Source organism: Myodes glareolus, chromosome X (assembly GCF_982192425.1).
Source record: "Myodes glareolus chromosome X, mMyoGla1.1, whole genome shotgun sequence".
NCBI lineage: Eukaryota > Metazoa > Chordata > Mammalia > Rodentia > Cricetidae > Myodes > Myodes glareolus.
The window spans coordinates 149,109,047-149,134,300 of NC_142053.1; the positions used below are offsets into that span (position 1 = coordinate 149,109,047).

General features: G+C 56.7%; 1 protein-coding gene across 3 annotated transcripts in view; it reads left to right on the forward strand.

The window, feature by feature from the left end:
* The window catches only part of LOC148117563 (uncharacterized), a 220,465-nt gene that overhangs the window by 160,301 nt on the left and 34,910 nt on the right, over positions 1 to 25,254 (forward strand). The window lies entirely within an intron of this gene.

Sequence of the window (25,254 nt, forward strand, 5' to 3'; positions counted from 1 at the left end):
TTATAAATCCGGGAATGTCATTTAAGAAATAGGTAAAATCATTAAAAAAATAGTGAGTATCATTGAGAGATAGGAAAAATCATGTAAGTCCTAGGGAAAATAATTTTAAAAATAGGCCAAATCATGAAACATTGGGGAGGTTCCTTTAAACCTAGGAGGACTCAGCGCCCAGCACTCGGGGACGGTTTTGGTACAGGCACGGAGGACTCAGCGCCCAGCACCTGGTTACAGGCACGGAGGACTCAGCTCCCAGCACCCTCCCTCCCCGGAGGACTCAGCACTCAGCACTCAGCAACCAGGCCGGTCGAGCAGTTGGCCCTGGGCGCTGACTGGCTCCGCTCATGTCTCCCATAGCCCAGAAGCAGCGAGGTCGACCAGTTGTCCCGTTCAGCGGCCTCGGCGGGGTTTGGGGCCTCGAACCCCGGTCCCCGGCGGGGCTGGGCGGAGGGGAGGGCGACGGGGGAGCCCGCACAGGGCACCTGGGGACAGCGTGGGGACGGGGACGGGGACGGGGGACTCAGCGCCCAGCACCCGGGGACGGTTTGGGGACAGGCACGGGGGACTCAGCTCCCAGCACCCTCCCTCCACAGAGGACTCAGCACTCAGCACTCAGCAACCACGCAGGTCGACCAGTTGTCCCGTTCAGCGGCCTCGGCGCGAATTGGGGCCTCGAACCCCGGTCCGCGGCGGGGCTGGGCGGAGGGGAGGGCGACGGAGGAGCCAGCACAGGGCACCTGGGGACGGGGACGGAGGACTCAGCGCCCAGCCAGCACTCAGGGGCGGTTTGGGGACAGGGACGGAGGACTCAGCTCCCAGCCAGCACTCAGGGGCGGTTTGGGGACAGGCACGGACGACTCAGCTCCCAGCCAGCACTCAGGGGCGGTTTGGGGACAGGGACGGAGGACTCAGCTCCCAGCCAGCACTCAGGGGCGGTTTGGGGACAGGCACGGACGACTCAGCGCCCAGCACCCTCCGCAGAGGACTCAGCACTCAGCAGCCAGCCAGGCTCTGCAGACGCCAGGATTTTTCCAAAAAATCCGCCGTGTTTGGACTCAGGCTGGCTTTGGGGAGAGGCCACAGACGACTCAGCACCCAGCACTCAGGCAGGCTTTGGGGCCAGGCACGGAGGACTCAGCGCCCAGCACTCAGGGGCGGTTTGGGGACAGGCACGGGGGACTCAGCGCCCAGAACCTGGGGACGGGCACGGAGGACTCAGCGCCCAGCACCCTCCCTCACACACACTCCCAGGGAAGGCTTGGGTACAGGCAGGCAGGACTCAGCGCACAGCACTCAGGGGCGGTTTGGGGACAGTCAGAGACGACTCAGCGCCCAGCACCCTCCCTGTGCAGAGGACTCAGCACTCAGCAGCCAGCCACGCTCTGCAGACGCCAGGATTTTTCATAAAATCCCCCGGGCTTGGACGGTGCCCGGCCCCTCACAGGCACAGACAGAAAGACACACGGGGAAAGGGAATCCGATCCCCAGGCCCCTGCCCTGCCTGCCTGCCTGCCTGCCCTGGCCTAAGCCCTCCCTCAGGCCTTAGGGTGAGTGACATCGGGAAAAATCATGAAAAATGAGGGAAGATCCCTTAAGAACTAGGGAAAAGAATTTTAAAAAATAGCTAAAATCATTTAAAAAGAGGGAGACTCATTTTACAGTGGCTCAAATCATTTTTAAAATGGCGAAAATCATTTCAGACATGGGGAACATAATTTTAAAAATAGGGAAAATAATTTTAGAAATAGGGAAAGAATTTTAAACATAGAGAAAATCATTAAACATCGGTAGAGTTATTTTAAAAGGTGGCCACTCGTTTTTAAAATGGCGAAAATGATTTAAGAAATAGGGAGAATCATCTTTAAAAGGTGCAAATAGATTTAAAAATAGGGAAAATAATTTAAGAAATAGGGAAAAAATTTTAAACATAGAGAAAATAATTAAGAACAGGGAGAATCATTTTAAAATGTGGCCAATAATTTTTAAAATGGCGAAAACGATTTAAGAAATAGGGAGGAGAATTTAGAAAGTAGAGAAAATAATTAAAAATAGGGAGAATCCTTTTAAAATGGGTCCAGTCATTTTTAAGATGGCGAAAATCATTTCAGAAATGCGGAGAATCATTTAAAACTGGCGAAAATAATTTTAAACATCGGGAAAATCATCGAAGAGATGGTGAAAATCATTAAAAAGGAGGGAAGATCATTTAGGATAGAGGGAAAGGATTTTAAAAAGGCGCCCATCATTTTTTAAACGGCGAAAATAATTTTAAAAATCGGGAAAATAATTAAAGCTGGGGAAAAATCATTTAAAAAGAGGAAAAATCATTTAAGAAATGGGGAATATCATTTTAAACGTGGTGAAGGGGGCAGAGGACTCAGCTCCCAGCACCCTCCCTCCACAGAGGACTCAGCACTCAGCACTCAGCAGCCAGGCCGGTCGAGCAGTTGGCCCTGGGCGCTGACTGGCTCCGCTCATGTCTCCCCTAGCCCAGAAGCAGCGAGGTCGACCAGTTGTCCCGTTCAGCGGCCTCGGCGGGGTTTGGGGCCTCGAACCCCGGTCCGCGGCGGGGCTGGGCGGAGGGGAGGGCGACGGGGGAGCCCGCACAGGGCACCTGGGGACTGGGACTGAGGACTCAGCGCCCAGCACTCAGGCAGGCTTTGGGGACTGGGACGGAGGACTCAGCGCCCAGCACTCAGGCAGGCTTTGGGGACTGGGACGGAGGACTCAGCGCCCAGCACTCAGGCAGGCTTTGGGGACTGGGACGGAGGACTCAGCGCCCAGCACTCAGGGGCGGTTTGGGGACAGTCAGAGACGACTCAGCGCCCAGCACCCTCCCTGCGCAGAGGACTCAGCACTCAGCACCCAGCCACGCTCTGCAGACGCCAGGATTTTTCAGAAAATCCCCCGGGCTTGGACGGTGACTGACGAGCACAGACAGACACACGGGGAAAGGGAATCCGATCCCCAGGCCCCTGCCCTGCCTGCCTGCCCTGGCCTAAGGCCTCCCTCAGGCCTTAGGGTGAGTGACATCGGGAAAATTCACGAAAAATGAGGGAAGATCGCTTAAGAAATAGGAAAAAGAATTTAAAAAATAGCTAAAATCATTAAAAAATAGGGAGAATCATTTTAAAATGGGGCCAATTATTTTTTAAGCGGCTAAAATGATTTTAAAATTAGGGAAAATAATTTTAAACATCGGGAAAATAATGAAGAGCAGGGAGAGTCATTTTAAAATGGGGCCAATCGTTTTTAAAATGTGAAACATGATTTTAAAAATCGGGAAAATGATTAAGAGCAGGGAGAATCATTTTAAAATGGCGAAAATGATTTTTAAAATGGCAAAAATCATTTCAGACATGTGGAAAATAATTTTAAAAAGAGGGAAAATCATTTTAGAAATAGGGAAAATAATTTTAAACCTAGAGAAAATCAGTAAAAATCGGTAGAATCCTTTTAAAATGTGGCCAATCGTTCTTAAAATGGCGAAAATGATTTAAGAGATAGGGAGAATCATTTTTAAAAGGTGCACATCATTTTAAAAATAGGGAAAATGATTTAAGAAATAGGGAGGAGAATTTAGAAAGTAGAGAAAATAATTAAAAATAGGGAGCATCCTTTTAAAATGGGTCCAGTCATTTTTAAGATGGCGAAAATCTTTTCAGAAATGCGGAGAATCATTTAAAAATGGCGAACATAATTTTAAAAATGGGGAAAATAAATTAAGACATGGTGAAAATCATTCACAAGGAGGGAAGATCATTTAGGATAGAGGGAAAGGATTTTAAAAAGGCGCCCATCATTTTTTAAATGGCGAAAATAATTTTAAACATCGGGAAAATAATGAAAGCTGGGGAAAAATCCTTTAAAAACAGGAAAAATCATTTAAGAAATGGGGAATATCATTTTAAACGTGGTGAAGGGGACAGAGGACTCAGCGCCCAGCACCCTCCCTCCACAGAGGACTCAGCACTCAGCACTCAGCAGCCAGGCCGGTCGAGCAGTTGGCCCTGGGCGCTGACTGGCTCAGCTCATGTCTCCCATAGCAGCGAGGTCGACCAGTTGTCCCGTTCAGCGGCCTCGGCGGGGTTTGGGGCCTCGAACCCCGGTCCGCGGTGGGGCTGGGCGGAGGGGAGGGCGACGGGGGAGCCCGCACAGGGCACCTGGGGACGGGGACGGAGGACTCAGAGCCCAGCACTCAGGCAGGCTTTGGGGAGAGGCCACAGACGACTCAGCGCCCAGCACCCTCCGCAGAGGACTCAGCACTCAGCAGCCAGCCACGCTCTGCAGACGCCAGGATTTTTCAAAAAAATCCGCCGTGTTTGGACTCAGGCAGGCTTTGGGGAGAGGCCACAGACGACTCAGCACCCAGCACTCAGGGGCGGTTTTGGTACAGGCACGGAGGACTGAGCGCCCAGCACCCGGGGATGGTTTGTGTACAGGCACGGAGGTCTCAGCGCCCAGCACTCAGGCAGGCTTTGGGGAGAGGCCGCAGACGACTCAGCACCCAGCACTCAGGCAGGCTTTGGGGCCAGGCACGGAGGACTCAGCGCCCAGCACTCAGGGGCGGTTTGGGTACAGGCACGGAGGACTCAGCGCCCAGCACTCAGGGCGAGAATCATTTTAAAATGGCGAACATGATTTTTAAAATAGGCAAAATGATTTTAAAAATAGGGAAAATAATTAAGAACAGGGAGAATCCTTTTAACATGGGGCCCATGATTTTTAAATGGGGTCCATGATGTTTAGAATGGCAGAAATAATTTTAAAAAGAGGGAAAATAATTTGAGAAAGAGGGAAAAGAATTTTAAACATAGAGGAAATCCTTAAAAATGGGTAGAATCATGTTAAAACGTGGCCAATCATTTTTAAAATGGCGAAAATTATTTTGAAAATAGGGAAAATGATCTTAAAACTAGGGAATATAATTAAGAGCAGGGAGATTCCTTTTAAAATGTGGCCAATCGTTTTTAAAATGGCGAACATGATTTTAAAAATAGGGACAATGATTTTAAAAATAGGGAAAAGAGTGAAACACGAGGGAAGATCATTTAAAAATAGGGAACATCATTTCAGAGGTGGGGAACAGAATTTAAAACATAGAGAAAATCATGAAACATAGGTAGAATCCTTTTAACATGTGGCCACTCGTTTGTCAAATGGCGAAAATAATTTTTAAAAAAAGGGAAAATCATGAAACCTGAGGGAAGATCATGGATACATAGGAAACGTCATTGAAGACATGGGGCCTATCCTTTTCAACATGGGCCAAATCATTTTAAACATAGGGAAAAGAGTGAACCGTGAAGGAAGGTCGTTTAAAAACAGGAAAGACCGTTTAAGCGATGGGGAATATCATTTTCAACATGGTGAGGGGACAGAGGACTCAGCGCCCAGCACCTGGGGACGAGCACGGAGAACTCAGCGCCCAGCACCCTCCACAGAGGACTGAGCACTCAGCACCCACGCACTGCACCCCTTCCTTCTCTGGCTCTGTCCAGCAGGGCGAGGTGCTGATCTCTGAAAACTCCACCAGAGGGAGCGAGCGCGGTTCTGGGGGGGGAGCGGGAGGCCGGCCGCCCCGAGGGGAGTTTTCGAACTGATGAAAAATCCCGTGATGAACTTGGACACGATCCACTGCTCTGTGGATTTTTGGATTTTTCAAATGCAGCCCCGCTGGCCTCAGCCTGTCAGCCCCCGCCCGTCAGCCACGCCGGCCCCGGGCCACAGCCGCCATTAGCATCGCCTTTGTCACCGAGAGCCGGCGGCGGCTTGGAATCTGCCCGGGGGGAGGTTGCAGGGAAGGAAACGCCTGCAGACCTGTGTTTCTCATTTTTAAAAAATTCTTAAAAATCCCTGTTTTGAAAATGAGGGGTGGGGGTCACTCCAGGACGTGGTCAAGGCACTGGAGAATCTTTTTGCAGAGAGAGACCCACTCCCATCATGAAATCAAAGCCAGGGGAGTCAGTGAAAGAGGCCTAGGCGCTGAGGGTAGAGAAGCTGCCAGGTCTGCCAGGGCTGCTGCGGATCTGCAGTTCTAATTTTTAAAAATCCTTAAAAATTCCTGTGTTTGAAAATAAGGGGTCTGGGTCCCTTCAGGATGTGGTCAAGGATCTGGAGAATCTTTTTACAGAGAGTTACCCACTCCCAGCATGACATCAAGACCAGGGGAGTCAGTGAAAGAGGCCTAGACGCTGAGATTAGAGCAGCTGCCAGATCAGCCAGGGCTGCTGCGGATCCGCGTTTCTAATTTTCAAAAATTCTTTAAAATTCCTGTGTTTGAAATTAAGGGGTCAGGGTCTCTCCAGGACGTGGTCAAGGGTCTGGAGAATCTTTTTTGACATAGATATCCACTCCCACCATGAAATCAAGACCAGGATAGGCTTTAAAACAGGCCTAGATGCTGAGGGTAGAGCAGCTGCCAGGTCAGCCAGGGCTGCTGCGGATCTGCGTTTCTAATGTTTAAAAAATTCTTAAAAATTCCTGATTTGAAAATGAGGGGTGGGGGTCGCTCCAGGACGTGGTCAAGGGTCTGGAGAATCTTTTTACAGAGAGAGACCCACTCCCAGCATGAAATCAAGACCAGGAGAGTCAGTGAAAGAGGCCTAGGCGCTGAGGTTAGAGCAGCTGCCAGGTCAGCCAGGGCTGCTGCGGACCTGCGTTTCTCATTTTTAAAAAATTCTTAAAAATTCCTGTCTTTGAAATTAAGGGGTGGGAGTCTCTCCAGGACGTGATCAGGGATCTGGAGAATCTTTTTACAGAGAGAGACCCACTCCCAGCATGAAATCAAGACCAGGAGAGTCAGTGAAAGAGGCCTAGATGCTGAGGTTAGAGCAGCTGCCAGATCAGCCAGGGCTGCTGTAGGTCTGCGTTTCTAATTTTCAAAAATTCTTAAAAATTCCTGTCTTTGAAAATAAGGGGTGGGGGTCCCTCCAGGACGTGGTCAAGGGTCTGGAGAATCTTTTTTGACATAGATACCCACGACCACCATGACATCAAGACCAGGAGAGTCTTTAAAACAGGCCTAGAGGCTGAGGGTAGAGCAGCTGCCAGATCAGCCAGGGCTGCTGCGGATCCGCGTTTCTCATTTTCAAAAATTCTTAAAAATCCCTGTGTTTGAAACTAAGGGCTGGGGATCTCTGCAGGACCTGGTCAAGGGTCTGGAGAATCTTTTTACAGAGAGAGACCCCCTCCCAGCATGAAATCAAAACCAGGGGAGTCAGTGAAAGAGGCCTAGAGGCTGAGATTAGAGCAGCTGCCAGGTCAGCCAGGGCTGCTGCGGATCCGCGTTTCTAATTTTCAAAAATTCTTAAAAATTCCTGTTTTGAAACTAAGGGGTGGGGATCTCTGCAGGACCTGGTCAAGGGACTGGAGAATCTTTTTACAGAGAGATACCCACTCCCAGCATGAAATCAAAACCAGGGGAGTAGGTGAAAGAGGCCTAGGCGCTGAGATTAGAGCACCTGCCAGATCAGCCAGGGCTGCTGCGGATCTGCGTTTCTCATTTCTAAAAATTCTTAAAAATTCCTGTCTTTGAAAATGAGGGCTGGGGGTCCCTCCAGGACCTGGTCAAGGGTCTGGAGAATCTTTTTTGACATAGATACCCACTCCCACCCTGAAATCCACACCAGGGGAGCCACTTAAACTGGCCTAGGAGCTGAGGGGACAGGGCAGCTGCCCTCAGAGGCCTCCGACCCAAACCCTGATGTCAGGGCCGAATCCTCCCCGAGCTGAGGTTCCTGAGCGTGGTCCCCCGGGGGAGAGACAGGGGGGACCCGGCCAGACCCCGTTGAGGAGGCGACAGTCGTCCTGAGGCCAGAATCCTAGAGAGCTGACTGCAGAGTCCCAGAGCTCCCGGGCTGCCGGCTGCCTGCCTGCACACAGAGAGGCCGGCCCGTCGCCAAGACTCCTTGAAAAAAATCCATCTTCTTCCCATCCCCGCAGAGATCCAGGCCCTCTGGTCACCTCTATGGGACACGGGCCAGTCACTGGGTTGGTAAAAATGCCGACTTCAGCCTCCAACATATGGGACGGTGTGGAGGGCGATCCCCTGGACCAGATATAGATATATATATCAAAAAATCCATGTGAGTTATTGACAGGCCATCCATGTGAGTGATTGTCAGGCCGGGACGGCGGGTGAACGTCTCCCCAGCACAGACACAGACACGAGGTTCCCTGACTTCCCCGCCCTCAGAGAAAATTAAATTAAATTAAATGAAATTAAATTAAATGAAATCAAAGTCCCTGGTCCCTGCCGGCCCTGCTCACTCAGGTGGGGGCGGCAGCGATACGCCGAGGCCTCAGGCCCCGCATTCGGGAGCCCAGAGACGCCCGAGGACCCCACAGAGACCGAGCACTGGATTCTCAGATCTACAGCGTCCTCAGACCTCCCATCCATCCCGGGTCGGGGACGCCGGGGACTCCCCTCCCTCCCGTCTCGGGCGCTGTCCGGCGGGGCGCGGTGCTGATCCCTGCGGACGCCACCAGGGGGAGCGCGCGCGGTGCTGGGGGGGGAGCGGGAGGCCCGGCCGCCCCGAGGGGAGCGCGGAGCGGGTTTGGGAAACGGATGAAACACCCCGCGATGGACGCGGACACGATCCACGGCGGTGCGGTCGTGGGAGGTGTAACACAGACGCGCCGGCCTCGGGCCTCCCTCAGGCCGCAGCCACGAACGTTCCCTCCGTCAGCCAGCGGCGGCGGGCGGGCGGCTGGGGATCGGCCCTGGGGGAGGGGGCAGGGAAACGGCTGCGGATCGGCGTTTCTCAGTTTTAAAAAATTTTTAAAAATTCCTGGGTTTGAAACTCAGGGGTGGGGGTCCCCCCAGGACGTGGTCCAGGCACTGGAGCATCTTTTTACAGAGAGAGACCCCCTCCCAAACCTGCCCTCGGCGAGCCAGCGGCGGCGGCGGCAGCGGCTGGGCATCTGCCTGCTGGGAGGGGGCCGGGAAACGCCTGCAGCTCGGCGTTTCTCATGGTTTAAAACAATGTTTAAACATCCCTGGCGCTTGGAAAAGGAGGGGTGGGGGTCTCTCGAGGCCGGGGTCCGTGGAGAGAATGAACCGGGTGGGACACAGACCCTGATCCCAGCGGATCCAGAGGCCTCCCACTCTCGGACACGGACACGGGGTCCCCTGCCCTTCCCGGCCCTCGGGGAGACCGCCATTCCCTCAAATAAAATGAAATAAAATTGAATAAGGGCCCTGGGGCCCTGCCCTGCCCTGCCCTGCCCTCAGAGAGGCCGCTACTTCTTGAAATAAAATGAAAGAAAATGAAATAAGAGTGTGCTTAGAAAATTAAATCAGCTGTGTGCCAAGTGTGGAGTCCTGAGGGCTGAGTGCCGAGTCCCGAGTGGTCACCGGAGAGGGCTGAGGGCTCAGTGCTGAGTGTCTGTGTCCAGGGGAACCGGGGGTCTCTCGGGGAGGGGGGCTGAGCCACAGGCCAGAGGTCCCCAGGAGAGGATGGGGGCTGCCAGAGGAGGGCTGAGTGCTGGGGGCTGAGTGCTGAGTGCTCAGTCCAAGTCATCAGTGCTGAGTGCTGAGTGCTCAGTCCAAGTCATACGTGCTGAGTGCTGAGTGCTAAGTCCTATAGGCTGAATGCTGAGGCCTGGGTAGGAGTGCCAAGTATGGACTGCTGCCTGCTAAGTGGTTAGGGCTGAGTGCTGAGGGTTAAGGGCTCAGGGCTGGGTGCTGAGGCCTGAGTAGGAGTGCCAAGTACTGAAGGCTGCCCACTAAGTGGTTAGTGCTGAGAGCTAAATGCTGAGTGCTGAGCTTTAAGTGCTAGGTTCTTCCACTTCAGGCTGGCTACCCAGCCTGGAGACCCTGAGGAAGCCAGCCCAGAGGACCAGCAGACTCCGTGTGCAGACTGCTCAGTGGTTAGTGCTGAGTGCTGAGTCCTGTGTGTGTGTGTGAGAGTGCTAAGTATGGACTGCTGCCTGCCAAGTGGTTAGTGCTGCTGAGTGCTGAGGGTTAATGGCTCAGTGCTGAGTCCTGAGGGCTAAGTGGTTAGTGCTGAGTACTGAGTGCTGAGGCCTGAGTGCTGAGTGCTAAGTGCTGATTTCTAAGCGGTGAGCACTGAGTCCTGAGTGCTGAGGGCTAAGTCCTACCAGAACTCCTTCCAGGAAGAGCCCACAGATAGAGAGATGGATGGACAGAGACCCCTGCTCCTCCTTCATGGACGGATGGGGAAGAGGACAGGCCACCCTGGCTGGCTATCCAGCCTGGAGACCCTGAGGAAGCGAGCTAGAGGACCCAGCACCCAGCACCCAGCACAGAAGAGCCAGCACCCAGCACTGAGCACCCAGAGAAAGGCCCAGGGGACACCAGGGACCCGCCTGGGCACGCTGCCAGGCCCGGATTTTTCCTATAAAATCACACGGGCTGGCGTGGTGAACGTCTCACAGGCACAGACACACACTCACAGACACGGACACGGGGTCCCCGGCCCTTCCCGGCCTTCGGGGAGACCGCGATTCCATAAAATAAAATGAAATTAAATTTATTAAAAGCCCTGGGACCCTGTCCTGCCCTTCCCCACCCTCAGGGAGACCGCTATTTCCTAAAATAAAATGACATGAAAGGAAATAAAAAGCCCTGGGTCCCTGCTGAACTTGAAAATGATCCACAGTCCTGTATTTTTTGGATTTTTAAAACACAGACCGCTGGCCTCAGCCTGTCAGCCCCCGCCCGTCAGCAAAGCTGACCCCGGGCCGCAGCCGCCATTAGCATCGCCTTTGTCACCGAGAGGCGGTGGCGGCTTGGAATCTGCCCGGGGGGAGGGGGACGGGAAGGAAACGCCTGCAGACCCGTGTTTCTCATTTTTAAAAAATTCTTAAAAATCCCAGTTTTGAAAATGAGGGGTGGGGGTCACTCCAGGACGTAGTCAAGGGTCTGGAGAATCTTTTTTTAGGTAGAGACCCGCTCCCAACATGAAATCCAGACCAGGGGAGGCCCTTAAACAGACCTAGGAGCTGAGGGGACAGAGCAACTGCCAGGCCTGCATGGCTGCGTCTCTAATTTTCAAAAATTCCTAAAAATTCCTGTAGTTGAAAATAAGGGGTGAGGGTCGCTCGAGGACGTAGTCAAGGGTCTGGAGAATCTTTTTTTAGGTAGATACCCGCTATCAACATGAAATCCACACCAGGGGAGGCCCTTAAACAGGCCTAGGAGCTGTGAGGGGAGAGCAGCTGCCAGGGCTACAGGGCTGCGTCTCTAATTTTCAAAAATTCCTAAAAATTCCTGTCTTTGAAACTAAGGGGAGAGGGTCGCTCCAGGACGTAGTCAAGGGTCTGGACCATCTTTTTTTAGGTAGATACTCGCTACCAACATGAAATCCAGACCAGGGGAGTCACTGAAACAGACCTAGGAGCTGGGGGGACAGAGCAGCTGCCATTAGAGACCTCCAACCTAAGCAATGATGTCAGGGCCGAATCCTCCCCGAGCTGAGGTTCCTGAGCGTGGTCCCCCGGATGAGAGACAGGGGGGACCCGGCCAGACCCTTTGGAGGAGGCGACAGGAGTCCTGAGACCCAGAATCCTAGAGAGCTGACTGCAGATTCCCAGAGCTCCCCGGCTGCTGGCAGCCTGGACCCAGACAGACAGGCAGGCAGGCCGGGCCCCCCGTGTTCTCCCTGAAGGAGCAGGGCCTGCAGGGATTCCTGGGACTCCTGATGGAAGACTCGGTCTGCAGGGAGACGTGAAACGGATTTTATGTAGAAAGACGGTGGATGGAGGGAGACAGAAAAGCTGTTCTTGGAGATCCCGCGGCCGGTGGGGTCCTCTCCGGGGACCTGGGCTGAGCGCAGAGGGCCCCGGGGGCTCCCGGAGGAGCTGCCTGGGACGTGGGGGGCCGCTGTCCGGCCCCGTCCGGCTCCCTGCACCCTCAGCGGCCGCCTTCCCCGCTCTGCCGTCCGGATTTCTGTGTCTGGAGGACCCTTCTCCTCTCCAGACCCTTCCTGGACCAGACCCCAGCTCAGAAATCAAAGCCAATCCCAGAAGAGACAGAGGCCCCCAGCCTCCCCTGGCCAGAGATCCAGGAGTCCTGGGGACCTAGAGAGCACAGACGGGCCCACCTCCAGACAGAAAGTGGGTTCCTTTTCGTGTCTACTCCTCCAAAATAGTGGATGTCTGTGTGGTCCTGATGGGATAACTATAAATCCTGATGGTCTGTGTGGCTATCTCCTGGACCAGCTCTCTCTAAAAAACCACATGTGAGTGATTCTCAGGCAGGGAGGGCTGGTGAACGTCTCCCCAGCACAGCCACGAGGTTCCCTGACTTCCCAGCCCAGAGAGAACATTAAATTAAATTAAATTAAATTAAATTAAATGAAATCCCAGGGTCCCTGCCTGCCCTGCCCACTCAGGTGTGGGCTGCAGCCAGACACGGAGGCCCTGAGGCCCAGCATTCAGAAGCCCGAGGACCCCAAAGAGACAGAGGACTTCCTTTTCAACATGAAAGTCAATGATTTGGAGAGATTTCGGGGACCCCATGTCTCCCAACCCCTTCTCTGGCTCTGTCTCCCGATGGGAGCGCAGAGGGGATTTTGAAAACGGGTGAAAAATCCCACGATGGACGTGGACATGATCAACGGTGGTGTTTTTTCCTAGATTTTGAACACGCAGACCCACCCGCGGGCCTCAGCCTGTCAGCCTCTGCCCGTCAGCGAGGCCGGCCGCAGGCTGCCTCAGCCATTACCATTTCCTTTGTCGGCCCGGGGCGGCGGCGGCTCAGCGACCTCGGCTTGGGATCCGCCCGGCGGGAGGGGGAGGGGCAGGGGAGAGCGGCCGGTCCGCCTTTCTCATTTTCAAAAATTCCTAAAAATTCCTGTCTTTGAAAATGAGGGGTGAGGGTCGGTCCAGGACGTAGTCAAGGAACTGGAGAATCTTTTTTTAGGTAGAGACCCGCTCCCGACATGAAATCCAGAGCAGGGGAGGCAGTGAAACAGGCCTAGGAGCTGTGGAGGGAGAGCGGCTGCCAGGCCTGCAGGGCTGCGTTTCTAATTTTCAAAAATTCCTAAAAATTTCTGTCGTTGAAACTAAGGCGTGAGGGTCGCTCCAGGACGTGGTCAAGGGTCTGGAGAATCTTTTTTTAGGTAGATAACCACGACCAACATGAAATCCAGACCAGGGCAGGCCCTTAAACAGGCCTATGACCAGTGGGGAGACAGCAGCTGCCAGGCCTGCAGATCTGCGTTCCTCATTTTTAAAAATTCTTAAAAATTCCTGTATTTGAAATGAAGGGGTGAGGGTCGCTCCAGGACGTGGTCAAGGGTCTGGAGAATCTTTTTTGACATAGATATCCACTCCCAGCATGAAATCAAGACCAGGATAGTCTTTAAAACAGGCCTAGAGGCTGAGGGTAGAGCAGCTGCCAGATCAGCCAGGGCTGCTGCGGATCCGCGTTTCTAATTTTTAAAAAATTCTTAAAAATTCCTGTTTTGAAAATAAGGGGTGGGGGTCGCTCCAGGACCTGGTCAAGGGTCTGGAGAATCTTTTTTGACATAGATACCCACGACCACAATTAAATCAAGACCAGGGGAGCCGCTTAAACAGGCCTAGGAGCTGAGGGGACAGAGCAGCTGCCCTCAGAGACCTCCGACCCAAACCCTGATGTCAGGGCCGAATCCTCCCCGAGCTGAGGTTCCTGAGCGTGGTCCCCCGGGGGAGAGACAGGAGGGACAGGGCCAGACCCTGTTGAGGAGGCTAAACTCGTCCTGAGACCCCAAATCCTAGAAAGCTGACTGCAGATTCCCAGAGATCCTCTGCTGCTGGCTGCCTGGACCCAGCTGCTGAGTGCTGGGTGCTTGGGGCTGAGTCCTTGCCGGGTGCTGAGGACTAAGTGCTCAATCCATCCTAACAATAAATCAAATAAAATAAATAAGTGCTAGGTGCTGAGTGCTGAGTGCTGAGTGATGAGTCGATCCATAAAATAAAATAAAGGATGGCTAGGTGTTGAGTGCTGGGTGCTGAGGAGACAGGCCCCAAGCCTCCCCTGGCCAGAGATCTAGGAGTATCTCCTGGCTCACCTAGATGAATAAAGATCTTTTAGTTAGTCTTAGGCCTGGAAGGCTGGTGAACGTCTCACCCACACAGACACAGACACGAGGTTCCCTGACTTCACTGCCATGAGATGAAATGAAATGAAAGGAAATCCCAGGGTCCCCGCCTGCCCTGCTCCCTCCTCTGTGGGCTGCAGCAGCTCTAGACGGAGGCCTCAGGCCCCTCGTTCGGGAGCCCAGAGAAGCCAGAGGACAGAGAACGTCCTGGAATCCAGTGTCCTAGACAGGAGAAGAAGGAGAGAGTCGGTGTGTGGACACCGGGGAGGCCCCAGGTCCCCCAACCCCTGCTCTGGCTCTGCCCGTCCAGCCGGGCGAGGTGCGGTTCCCCGACATCCCCACCAGAGGGCGAGGCCGGCCGGCCGCCCCGACCGAGGGGAGCGCGGAGGGGGGGATTTTTCAAACTGGTTAAACATCCAGGGATGGAACGTGGACACGATCCACGGCTCTGTCGTGGGGAGATGGATCCACGCGGCCCCGCGGCGGGGCCTCAGCCGGCCGGCCGCACCCATCCCCGTCGCCTGGGGGAGCGAGGGGCGGCGGCGGCGGCGGCGGCGGCGGCGGCGGTTGGGGATCCGCCTGGCGGGAGGGGGAGGGGAGGGGAAAGGCGGCCGATCCGCGGTTCTCGTGTTTAAAAAATTCTTCAAAAAATTCCTGTCCCCCCCCAGCACTCAGCAGAGAGGACCCGGCACCCAGAAGCCGGCCCGGGAGACTCAGCACCCTCCCCTGCCCTCAGACAAACCCCGATTTCATCACATTAAATTTAATGGAATTTCATAAAACGCCCTGGGTCCCGGCCCTGCACTTCCCTGCCCTCAGAGAGGCTGCTAGTTCATCCAATAAATGACATAAAATGAAAGACAAGCCCTGGGACCCTGCCCTGCCCTCAGAGAGGCTGTTTGTTACTTCATAAAATAAAATTAAATAATATTCCATTAAATCCCTGGGGCCCTGCCCTGCCCGGCTATCTATCCAGCGCCTCCATGACCCCTAGAAGCCCAGGCAGGAGGACCCGATGGCTGCCAGGCAGAGTGGTGCTTCTACCAGAACCGCTGGAGAAGGCCTGACCCTGGCTGGCTACGTGGCCCTGAGACCCTGAGCAAGCCAGCGCCTGGGCACAGACGCCGGGCAGCCTGTGTGTGTGTGAGTGTGAGTGTGAGTGTGTGTGTGTGTGTGTGTGTGTGTGTGTCCAGAGGACCCGGGTGCATCTCTGGGAGGGAGAGGGGCTGAGCCACAGGCAGAGGCCCCCAGGGACTCAGCACCCAGCCCTCAGCCTCCAGAGAAGGGCTCAGTGCTGGGTGCTGAGTGCTGAGTGCTCAGTCCAAGTCCAAAGTGCTCAGTGCTGAGGGTGTGTCTGTGTCCAGAGGAACCGGGTGGATCCCTGGGAGGGGGCTGAGCCACAGGCAGAGGTCCCCAAGAGAGGATGGGGGCTGCCAGAGAAGGGCAGAGTGCTGAGGCCTGAGTGCTGAGTGCTCAGTCTCAGCCATAAGTGCCGACGGCTGACTGCTCAGTGCTGAGGGCTAAGTCCTATGGGCTGAGTCCTGAGTGCTGAGGCCTGAGTAGGAGGGCCAAGGCCTGAAGGATGACCGCTAAGTGGTGAGGGCTGAGTGCTGAGGGTGAAGGGCCCGGTCCTGGGTGCTGAGTCCTGTCTACGAGTGCCAAGGACGGACTGCTGCCCGCTAAGTGCTGAGGGCTGAGGGCTGAGTGCTGAGGGCTGAGCTTGAAGTGCTAGGTTCTTCCACTTCAGGCCGGCTACCCAGCCTGGAGACCCCGAGGAAGCCAGCCCAGAGGACCCAGCACCCAGTCCAGGGGACCCAGCACCCAGAGAAAGGCCCAGGGCACCCCAGGGCCCGGCAGACTCAGCCTGCAGACGGCTCAGTGGTTAGCGCTCAGGGCTGAGGGGTCGGGGCTGAGGGCTGAGTCCTGGGTAGGAGGGCCAAGGACTGCCTGCTGCCCGCTAGGTGGTGGGTGCTGCTGAGGGCTGAGGGTGAAGGGCTCGGTGCAGACGGCTCAGTGGTTAGTGCTAGGTGCTGAGTGCTGAGTCTTGAGTGCTGAGGGCTACGTTCTACCAGAACTAAGCCCATAGACATCTCGATAGAGGTATCTAGCCCACGGTTAGAGAGATGGATGGACAGAGACCCCTCCTCCTCCTCCTCCTCCTCCTTCGTGGACGGATGGGGAAGAGGACAGGCAGGCCGCCCTGGCCGGCTACCCAGCCTGGAGACCCCGAGACAGCCAGCTAGAGGACCCGGCACCCGGCCCAGAGGACCCAGCACCCAGCTCTCAGCCTCCAGAGCGAGGCCCGGGGAGCACCAGGGACCAGCAGACTCCGTCTGCAGACGCCTGGGCAGGCTGGCTGCCAGGCCCGGATTTCTCCTAAAAATCCCACTGGCTGGCGTGGTGAACGTCTCACAGGCGCAGACCCACACACTCACAGACGCGGACACGGGGTCCCCTGCCCTTCCCGGCCTTCGGGGAGACCGCGATTCCATAGAATAAAATGAAATGATATTTATGAAAAGCCCTGGGTCCCTTCCCCGCCCTCAGGGAGAGACCGCGATGTCATAGACTAAAATGAAATGAAATGTATGAAAAGCCCTGGAGCCCTGCTCTGCCCTTCCCCGCCCTCAGGGAGAGACCGCTATGTCATCCGAGAAAATTCTATGACATGAAATAAAAGCGCTGGGTCCCTGCCCCGCGCTGCCCTGCCAGCTCCTCCACCCTGAGGACTGAGTCCCAGCTCCGCTCCCTCCACCGGGCGCCCGCCGGGGACCCCGTGTCTAGGACGGGAACGGGGGGACGGGAGGGAGGGACCGCGGGGGCCCGGGGTGTGGGGGGGGATTCCCGTCTCCTCCTTCTCCTGAGAGAGCGGGGTTCATCGCGGGCTCGGGGCGGGCGGAGGAGGGGGAGAGAGCGCGGCGGGCGCGGTCTGTGGGCCCGGGACGGGCGGACACGGAGCTGCAGGGCAGAGGCTGCTGGGGGCTGAGGCTTCTCTGCACGATGCTGCTGAGTGCTTGGGCTGGGTGCTGAGCCCCCCAAGAAAGACTGAGCTCGGAATGCCAGGTGCAGAGCCTTCCAGGGAGCCATCGGGGTGCTGAGGGCTCAGTCCTGGCTGAGTGTGGGGTGCTGAGTCCCCCGCAGAGATGCTGAGCGCTGAGGGCTAGGGACTGAGGGATACGTGGGGGAGGCTGAGGGCTGGGTGCTGAGTACTAAGGGATAAGTCAATCCATAAAATACAATAAATAAGTGCTAGGTGCTGAGTGCTGGGTGTTTGGTGCTGAGTCCTTGCTGGGTGCTGGCTGCTGAGTCCCCCCCGAGAAGATGCTGAGCTCTGAGTGCTAGGTGCTGAGTCCTCCGTGGAGGAGGCTGCGTGCTGGGTGCTGAGACCCGCAATAAGATGCTGAACTCTGAGTGCCAGGGGTCTTTCATGGAGGATGCCGGGTGCTGATGGCTGACTCCCCCAGTAACATGCTGAGCGCTGAGTGCTAGGTGCTGAGTCCCCCAATAAGATACTGAACTCTGAGTGCCAGGGGTCTTCCGTGGAGGATGCCGGGTGCTGATGGCTGACTCCCCCAGGAAGATGCTGAGCGCTGAGTGCTAGGTGCTGAGTCCCCCCATAAGATACTGAACTCTGAGTGCCAGGGGTCTTTCATGGAGGATGCTGGGTGCTGCGTGCTGGGTGCTGAGTCCCCCAAGAAGATGCTGAGCTCTGACTGCTAGGTGCTGAGGGATACGTGGGGGATGCTGAGTGCTGGGTGCTGCACCGAATGCCAGGTGCAAAGTCTTCCGTGGAGCCATCTGGGTGCTGAGTGCTCAGTCCTGGCTGAGTGCTGGGTGCTGAGTCCCCCGAAGAGATGCTGAGCGCTGAGCGCTAGGGACTGAGGGATACGTGGGGGAGGCTGAGTGCTCAGTGCTGGGTGCTGAGTCCCCCGAAGAGATGCTGAGCGCTGAGCGCTAGGAACTGAGGGATACGTGGGGGAGGCTGGGTGCTCAGTGCTGGGTGCTGAGTCCCCCGAAGAGATGCTGAGCGCTGAGCGCTAGGGACTGAGGGATACGTGGGGGAGGCTGGGTGCTCAGTGCTGGGTGCTGAGTCCCCCCCAATAGATGCTGAGCGCTGAGCGCTAGGGACTGAGGGATACGTGGGGGAGGCTGGGTGCTGGGGGCCGCAGGCTCTGGCTAGGGACTCGGGCGGCAGCGCCAGCGGTCCGCGGACCACGGCTTCTCTCTCCCCCGTCCCCTCGCCCGCGGACCCACACGCAGCCGCGCGGGGCGGCCCTGGCACCCGGGTGCGCGCCGCGGACCCCAGCGACCCCGGGCAGCGCTGCCTGGCTCCGCGCGGGCCGGCGGGGGAGCGGGAGCCTCCGAGTCCGCCGGGCACGGCTGGGGACGGCCGGGGAGAGGCTGCCCCGCGTGCCCTCTTCACACACACACACACACACACGTATTTATTGAGAAATATTGAGTATTTATTGAGAAATAAAAGCCGTTTTGGGAAATAAAGCAGCCGGTTGACCCACGAAGGGACCTCGGCTGAGCACAGAGGGCCCCGGGGGATCCTGGCAGGGCTGTCTGTGCGGTGGGGGGCAGCTGTCCTGAGGGTCTGGACGGCTCTCTCGGGGACCAGAGAGATAAAGAAAATCCAGGTGAGGGATTCTCAGGCAGGGAAGGCAGGGGGACGTCTCCCCAGCACAGACACAGACACGAGGTTCCCTGCCTTCCCCGCCCTGAGAGAAAATTAAATTAAATGAAATGAAATTAAATGAAATTAAATCAAATTAAAGCCCCGGGTCCCTGCTCGCTCTGCTCACTCAGGTGGGGGCTGCAGCTTAAACGGAGGCCTGAGGCCCCGCATTCGGGAGCCCAGAGCAGCCAGAGGACCCCACAGAGACCGAGCGCTTCCTTTTCCAAATGAAAGCGTCCTCAGACAGGACATAAAGTCCGTGTTGGGACCTGGGGGATCCCCGGTCTCTCCCAACTCCCCCTCCGGCCCTGTCTTTCCAGGCAGGGGAGGTGCGGATCCCCGCCAGCCCCACCAGAGGGCGCGCTCTAGGGGGAGGGAGGGCGGCCGGCCGCCCCGAGGGGAGTTTTCAAACGGATCCAAAGATCCCGCGAGGAACCGGGACACGATCCACGGCGGTGGTGGATGTTTGGATGTTTCAAACGCAGACCTCAGCCTGTCAGCCCCCCGCCCGTCAGCCACGCCGGCCTCAGGCCGCAGCCGCCATTAGCATCGCCTTTGTCACCGAGAGGCGGCGGCGGCGGCTGGGGATCGGCCCGATGGGAGGGGCAGGGAAACGCCTGCGGATCGGCGTGTCTCATTTTTAAAAATTTTTTAAAATTCCTGTGTTTGAAACTCAGGGGCGGGGGTCGCTCCAGGACGTGGTCCAGGCACTGGAGCATCTTTTGACAGAGAGAGACCCCCTCCCAAACCTGCCCTCGGTGAGCCAGCGGCGGCGGCGGCAGCGGCTGGGCATCTGCCTGCTGGGAGGGGGCCGGGAAACGCCTGCAGCTCGGCGTTTCTCATGGTTTAAAAAATGTTTAAACATCCCTGGCGCTTGGAAAAGGACGGGTGGGGGTCTCTCGAGGTCGTGGTCCGTGGAGAGAATGAGCCAGGGGGACAAACCTGCCCTGTCCTGCCCTGCCCTGCCCTCAGAGAGGCCGCTACTTCCTAAAAGAAAATGAAAGAAAATAAGATAAGAGTGTGCTTATAAAATTAAATCAGCTGTGTGCCAAGTGTGGAGTCCTGAGTGCTGAGTGCTCAGTCCAAGTCATAAGTGCTGAGTGCTAAGTCCTATAGGCTGAGTGCTGAGTGCTCAGTCCAAGTCATGAGTGCTGAGTGCTAAGTCCTATAGGCTGAGTGCTGAGGCCTGAGTGCTGAGGCCCTGAGGAAGCCAGCACAGAGGACCCAGCACCCAGCCCAGAGGACCAGCAGACTCAGTGTGCAGACTGCTCAGTGGTCAGTGCTGAGTGCTGAGTCCTGTGTGTGTGTGAGAGAGAGTGCTAAGTATGGACGGCTGCCTGCCAAGCGGTTAGTGCTGCTGAGTGCTGAGGGTGAAGGGCTCAGTGCTGAGTGCTAAGTGGTTAGTGCTAAGTACTGAGTGCTGAGGCCTGAGTCTTGAGTGCTGAGTGCTAAGTGCTGATTTCTAAGGGGTGAGCACTGAGTCCTGACTGCTGAGTGCTATGTGCTGAGTGCTAAGTGCTGATATCTAAGCGGTGAGCACTGAGTCCTGAGTGCTGAGGGCTAAGTTCTACCAGAACTCCTTCCAGGAAGAGCCCACAGATAGAGAGAAGGATGGACAGAGACCTCTCCTCCTCCTTCATGGACGGATGGGGAAGAGGACGGGCAGGCCGCCCTGGCTGGCTACCCAGCCTGGAGACCCTGAGCAAGCGAGCTAGAGGACCCAGCACCCAGCACCCAGCCCAGAGGACTCTGCACCCAGCACTCAGCATCCAGAGCGAGGCCCGGGGAGCACCAGGGACCGGCAGACTCCGTCTGCAGACGCCTGGGCACGCTGCCAGGCCCGGATTTTTCCTATAAAATCCCACAGGCTGGCGTGGTGAACGTCTCACAGGCACAGACTCACACTCACAGACGCGGACACGGGGTCCCCGGCCCTTCCCGGCCTTCGGGGAGACCGCGATTCCATAGAATAAAATGAAATTAAATGTATTAAAAGCCCTGGGACCCTGTCCTGCCCTTCCCCACCCTCAGGGAGACTGCTATTTCCTAAAATAAAATGACATTAAATGAAATAAAAAGCCCTGGGTCCCTGCTGAACTTGAAAATGATCCACTGTTCTGTATTTTTTGGATTTTTAAAACGCAGACACCCAGGCCTCAGCCTGTCAGCCTCTGCCTGTCAGCGAGGCCGGCCGCAGGCTGCCTCAGCCATTAGCATCTCCTTTGTCAGCCCGGAGCGGCGGCGGGGCAGTGACCTCGGCTTGGAATCCGCCCGGCAGGAGGGGGAGGGGCAGGGGAGAGCTGCCGGTCCGCCTTTCTCATTTTTAAAAATTCCTAAAAATTCCTGTCTTTGAAAATAAGGGGTGAGGGTCGCTCCAGGACGTGGTCAAGGGTCTGGAGAATCTTTTTTTAGGTAGAGACCCGCTCCCAACATGAAATCCAGACCAGGGGAGTCACTTAAACAGACCTAGGAGCTGTGGGGAGACAGCAGCTGCCAGGCCTGCAGATCTGCGTTCCTCATTTTTAAAAATTCTTAAAAATTCCTGTCTTTGAAATTAAGGGGTGGGGGTCCCTCCAGGACGTGGTCAAGGATCTGGAGAATCTTTTTTGACATAGATACCCACTCCCAGCATGAAATCAAGACCAGGATAGGCTTTAAAACAGGCCTAGAGGCTGAGAGTAGAGCAGCTGCCAGATCAGCCAGGGCTGCTGCGGACCCGCGTTTCTCATTTTTAAAAAATTCTTAAAAATGCCTGTTTTGAAAATAAGGGGTCTGGGTCCCTCCAGGACGTGATCAAGGATCTGGAGAATCTTTTTTTAGGTAGATACCCGCTCCCAACGTGAAATCCACACCAGGGGAGGCCCTTAAACAGACCTAGGAACTGGGGGGACAGAGCAACTGCCAGGCCTGCATGGCCTGCGTCTCTAATTTTCAAAAATTCCTAAAAATTCCTGTCGTTGAAACTAAGGGGTGAGGGTCGCTCCAGGACGTGGTCAAGGGTCTGGAGAATCTTTTTTTAGGTAGATACCCGCTACCAACATGAAATCCACACCAGGGGAGGCACTGAAACAGGCCTAGGAGCTGTGAGGGGAGAGCAGCTGCCAGAACTGCCAGGGCTGCGTTTCTCATTTTTAAAAATTCTTAAAAATTCCTGCATTTGAAAATAAGGGGTGAGGGTCTGTCCAGGACGTGGTCAAGGATGTGGACCATCTTTTTTTAGGTAGATACCCGCTCCCAACATGAAATCCACACCAGGGGAGCCAGTGAAACAGACCTAGGAGCTGAGGGGACAGAGCAGCTGCCATTAGAAACCTGAGTTTCTAGGTTTCTAGCACTCTAGCTGAGTGCTGGGGGCTGAGTGCTGAGTGCTCAGTCCCAGTCATCAGTGCTGAGTGCTAAGTCCTCTAGGCTGACTCCTGAGGCCTGAGTGCTGAGACCCTGAGGAAGCCAGCACAGCGGACCCAGCACCCAGCACCGAGGACCAGCAGACTCAGTGTGCAGACGGCTCAGTGGTGAGTGCTGAGTGCTGAGTCCTGTGTGTGTGTGTGAGAGTGCTAAGTATGGACGGCTGCCTGCCAAGTGGTTAGTGCTGCTGAGTGCTGAGGGTTTAGGGCTCAGTGCCGAGTGCTGAGTCCTCAGTGCTAAGTGGTTCGTGCTAAGTACTGAGGGCTGAGGCCTGAGTGCTCAGTGGTTAGTGCTGAGTGCTGAGTCCTGTGTGTGTGTCTCAGACAGGGCTGTGCCCGCGCTAACGGACACCGGGAGGGAGGGAGGGAGGGAGGGAGGGGGACGGGGCTGACGTCAGCGCGGACCCCCTCGCCCCCCCCCCGCCGCAGAGGACGCCGGTCCCGGGCCCCGCCCGTCTGTAGTCCTGGGCTGGGCCCGCGGCGGCCATCTTGGTAGTCCGGGGAAACTGAGAAAACTCGGGAAAAACTCGGCTTTGGCGCTCAGAGACGCCGCGTTGGGGCCGATTGGGGACTCCGCGCGCCCGGCCTGCCGCGGCGGCCCCTCCCCCCGCCCCCGGGCGGCCGAGCCGAGCCGAGCCGAGCCCGGGACCCCGCCCCGCGGGCGTGGCGAGCAGAGCGGAGCGGAGCGGGGCCGCGCGGGCGCCGGCGCCCGGGGGCGGGGGGAGGGGCGGCGGCCGGCGGCCGGGAGCGGGGGGAGGGGCGGCGGGGACGCCCGCCGGGACCGGGGCCCCGGGAGCGGCGCGGCGGAGGCCGGAAACGGAACTGGGCGGGCGGGGGGAAGGGGGCCGGATCTGCCGCGGGCGGGCGGGCGGGCAGGGCGTGTGTGCGAGGGGATCCGCGGCGGCGGGCGGCCATGTGCCTGCCTGCGCGCGCGTGTGTGTGGGAGACGGGGACAGAGACGCGGCGGCGTGCAGACCCGGGACGGGGAGCGCACGCGGGCGGGCGGGCGGGCGGGCGAGCAGGCGGGATTTCTAGCTCCGGGGTGGGGGAGCGGAGCCCGGATTCCCGGTCATTTATTGGATTTTCCCCACTCTTCTCTTCCAGGCGGACACGTGGAGCCCGGCCGCCCAGCCAAGCCGCGGGAGCAGCGAGAACGGAACCCGAGCCGGGATCCCGGGACATTTACTGCACTTTCCCCACTCTTCTCTTCCAGGCGGACACGTGGAGCCCGGCCGAGCAGCGAGAACGGAACCGGAGCCGGGATCCCGGGACATTTATTGGATTTTCCCCACTTTTCTCTTCCAGGCGGACACGTGGAGCCCGGCTGAGCAGCGAGAACGGAACCGGAGCCCGGATTCCCGGGTCATTTATTGGATTTTCCCCACTCTTCTCTTCCAGGCGGACACGTGGAGCCCTCCCAGCCGCCCGGCCGCGCCGCGGGAGCAGCGGGAACGGAACCGGAGCCTGGATCCCGGGATCCCGGGCGCCCACGTGGTGGCCCCGGCGGGTCCCGATCGTCCCCCTTTCTCTCTCCCACAGGCTCCCCGCGCGTGTGTGTGTCTGCGTGGGACAGACAGAGACAGAAGCTGCTGCGGCTCGGCCCTCCCTCGCGTCTCCCCAGCGTCCGCGGCGGGCTTTGGGGATTTCTAACACGCCCCGAACCCCGGCTTTTGGCTCATTCTCCGGTCCCCCTTCTTCTCTTCCAGGCGGACACGTGGAGCCCGGCCGCCCGGCTGCCCGGCCGCGGGAGCAGCGAGAACGGAACCGGAGCCGGGACCGGGGAAGCCTGGATCCCGGGCGCCCACGTGGTGGCCCCGGCGGGTCCCAATCGTCCCCCTTTGTCTCTCTCCACGCTCGGCCCCGGCTTTTGGCTCATTCTTCGTTCCCCCTTCTTCTCTTCCAGGTTCCCGGCCGCCACGTGGACAGCCTGGGGACCCGGGAGAGACGTGAGAGAGTGTGTGAGTGGGAGAGATTCGGGATTTTCGGGATTTTTCCAGTGTGCGAGTGGGAGAGAATCGGGATTTTCGCGATTTTTCCAGTGTGCGAGTGGGAGAGAATCGGGATTTTCGCGATTTTTCCAGTGTGTGAGTGGGAGAGATTCGGGATTTTCGGGATTTTTCCTGTGTGTGAGTGGGAGAGATTCGGGATTTTCGTGATTTTTCCACTGACTCCTCTAATAAAGTTGCCTTGTTTTCACTCGATCTGCGCTTCGAACCCGGTTCCTCAGGACCAAAAAGAAGGGCTGCTAGCCGGCAGAGCCACCGCGGCCTGGATGGAGAGCAGCCTGCAGCTGGCGTTCTTAGCTTTTATCTCGGCCCCAGCAGCCTAAAAGGCAGGAGGCTTGGGATTCGAACCCAGGTCCTCTGGATCTAAAAAGAGGGGTGCTAGCCGGCAGAGCCACCGCAGCTTAGGTGGGGAGCAGCCTGCAGCTGGCGTTCTTAGCTTTTATCTCGGCCCCAGAAGCCTAAAAGGCAGGAGGCTTGGGATTCGAACCCAGGTCCTCTGGATCTAAAAAGAGGGCTGCTAGCCGGTAGAGCCACCGCAGCTTAGGTGGGGAGCAGCCTGCTGCTGGCGTTCTTAGCTTTAAACTCTGTCCCAGCAGCCTAAAAGGCAGGGGACCCGGGTCTCGAACCCGGGTCCTCAGGACCAAAAAGTGGGTTATTTCACCCACTGAGCCACCACGTGAGTACTAGGTAGTGTTGTTCAGTGGGCACTGATAGCTCTTAGTGTCTCACTCCCAGACTAGCAAAATAGATGGGACCCGGGTCTCGAACCCGGGTCCTCAGGACCAAAAAGTGGGTTATTTAACCCACTGAGCCACAGACTCAGCTCTGGTTAGTGTTGTTCAGTGGGCACTGATAGCTCTCAGTGTCTCACTCCCAGCCAGGCAAAATAGATTGGGACCTGGGTCTCGAACCCGGGTCCTCAGGACCAAAAAGTGGGTTATTTCACCCACTGAGCCACAGACTCAGCTCTGGTTAGTGTTGTTCAGTGGGCACTGATAACTCTCAGTGTCTCACTCCCAGACCAGCAAAAGAGATGGGACCCAGGCCTCGAACCCGGGTCCCTGGGACCAAAAGAAAGGTAGCTTAACCCACTGAGCCACCGGGCCAGCACTACT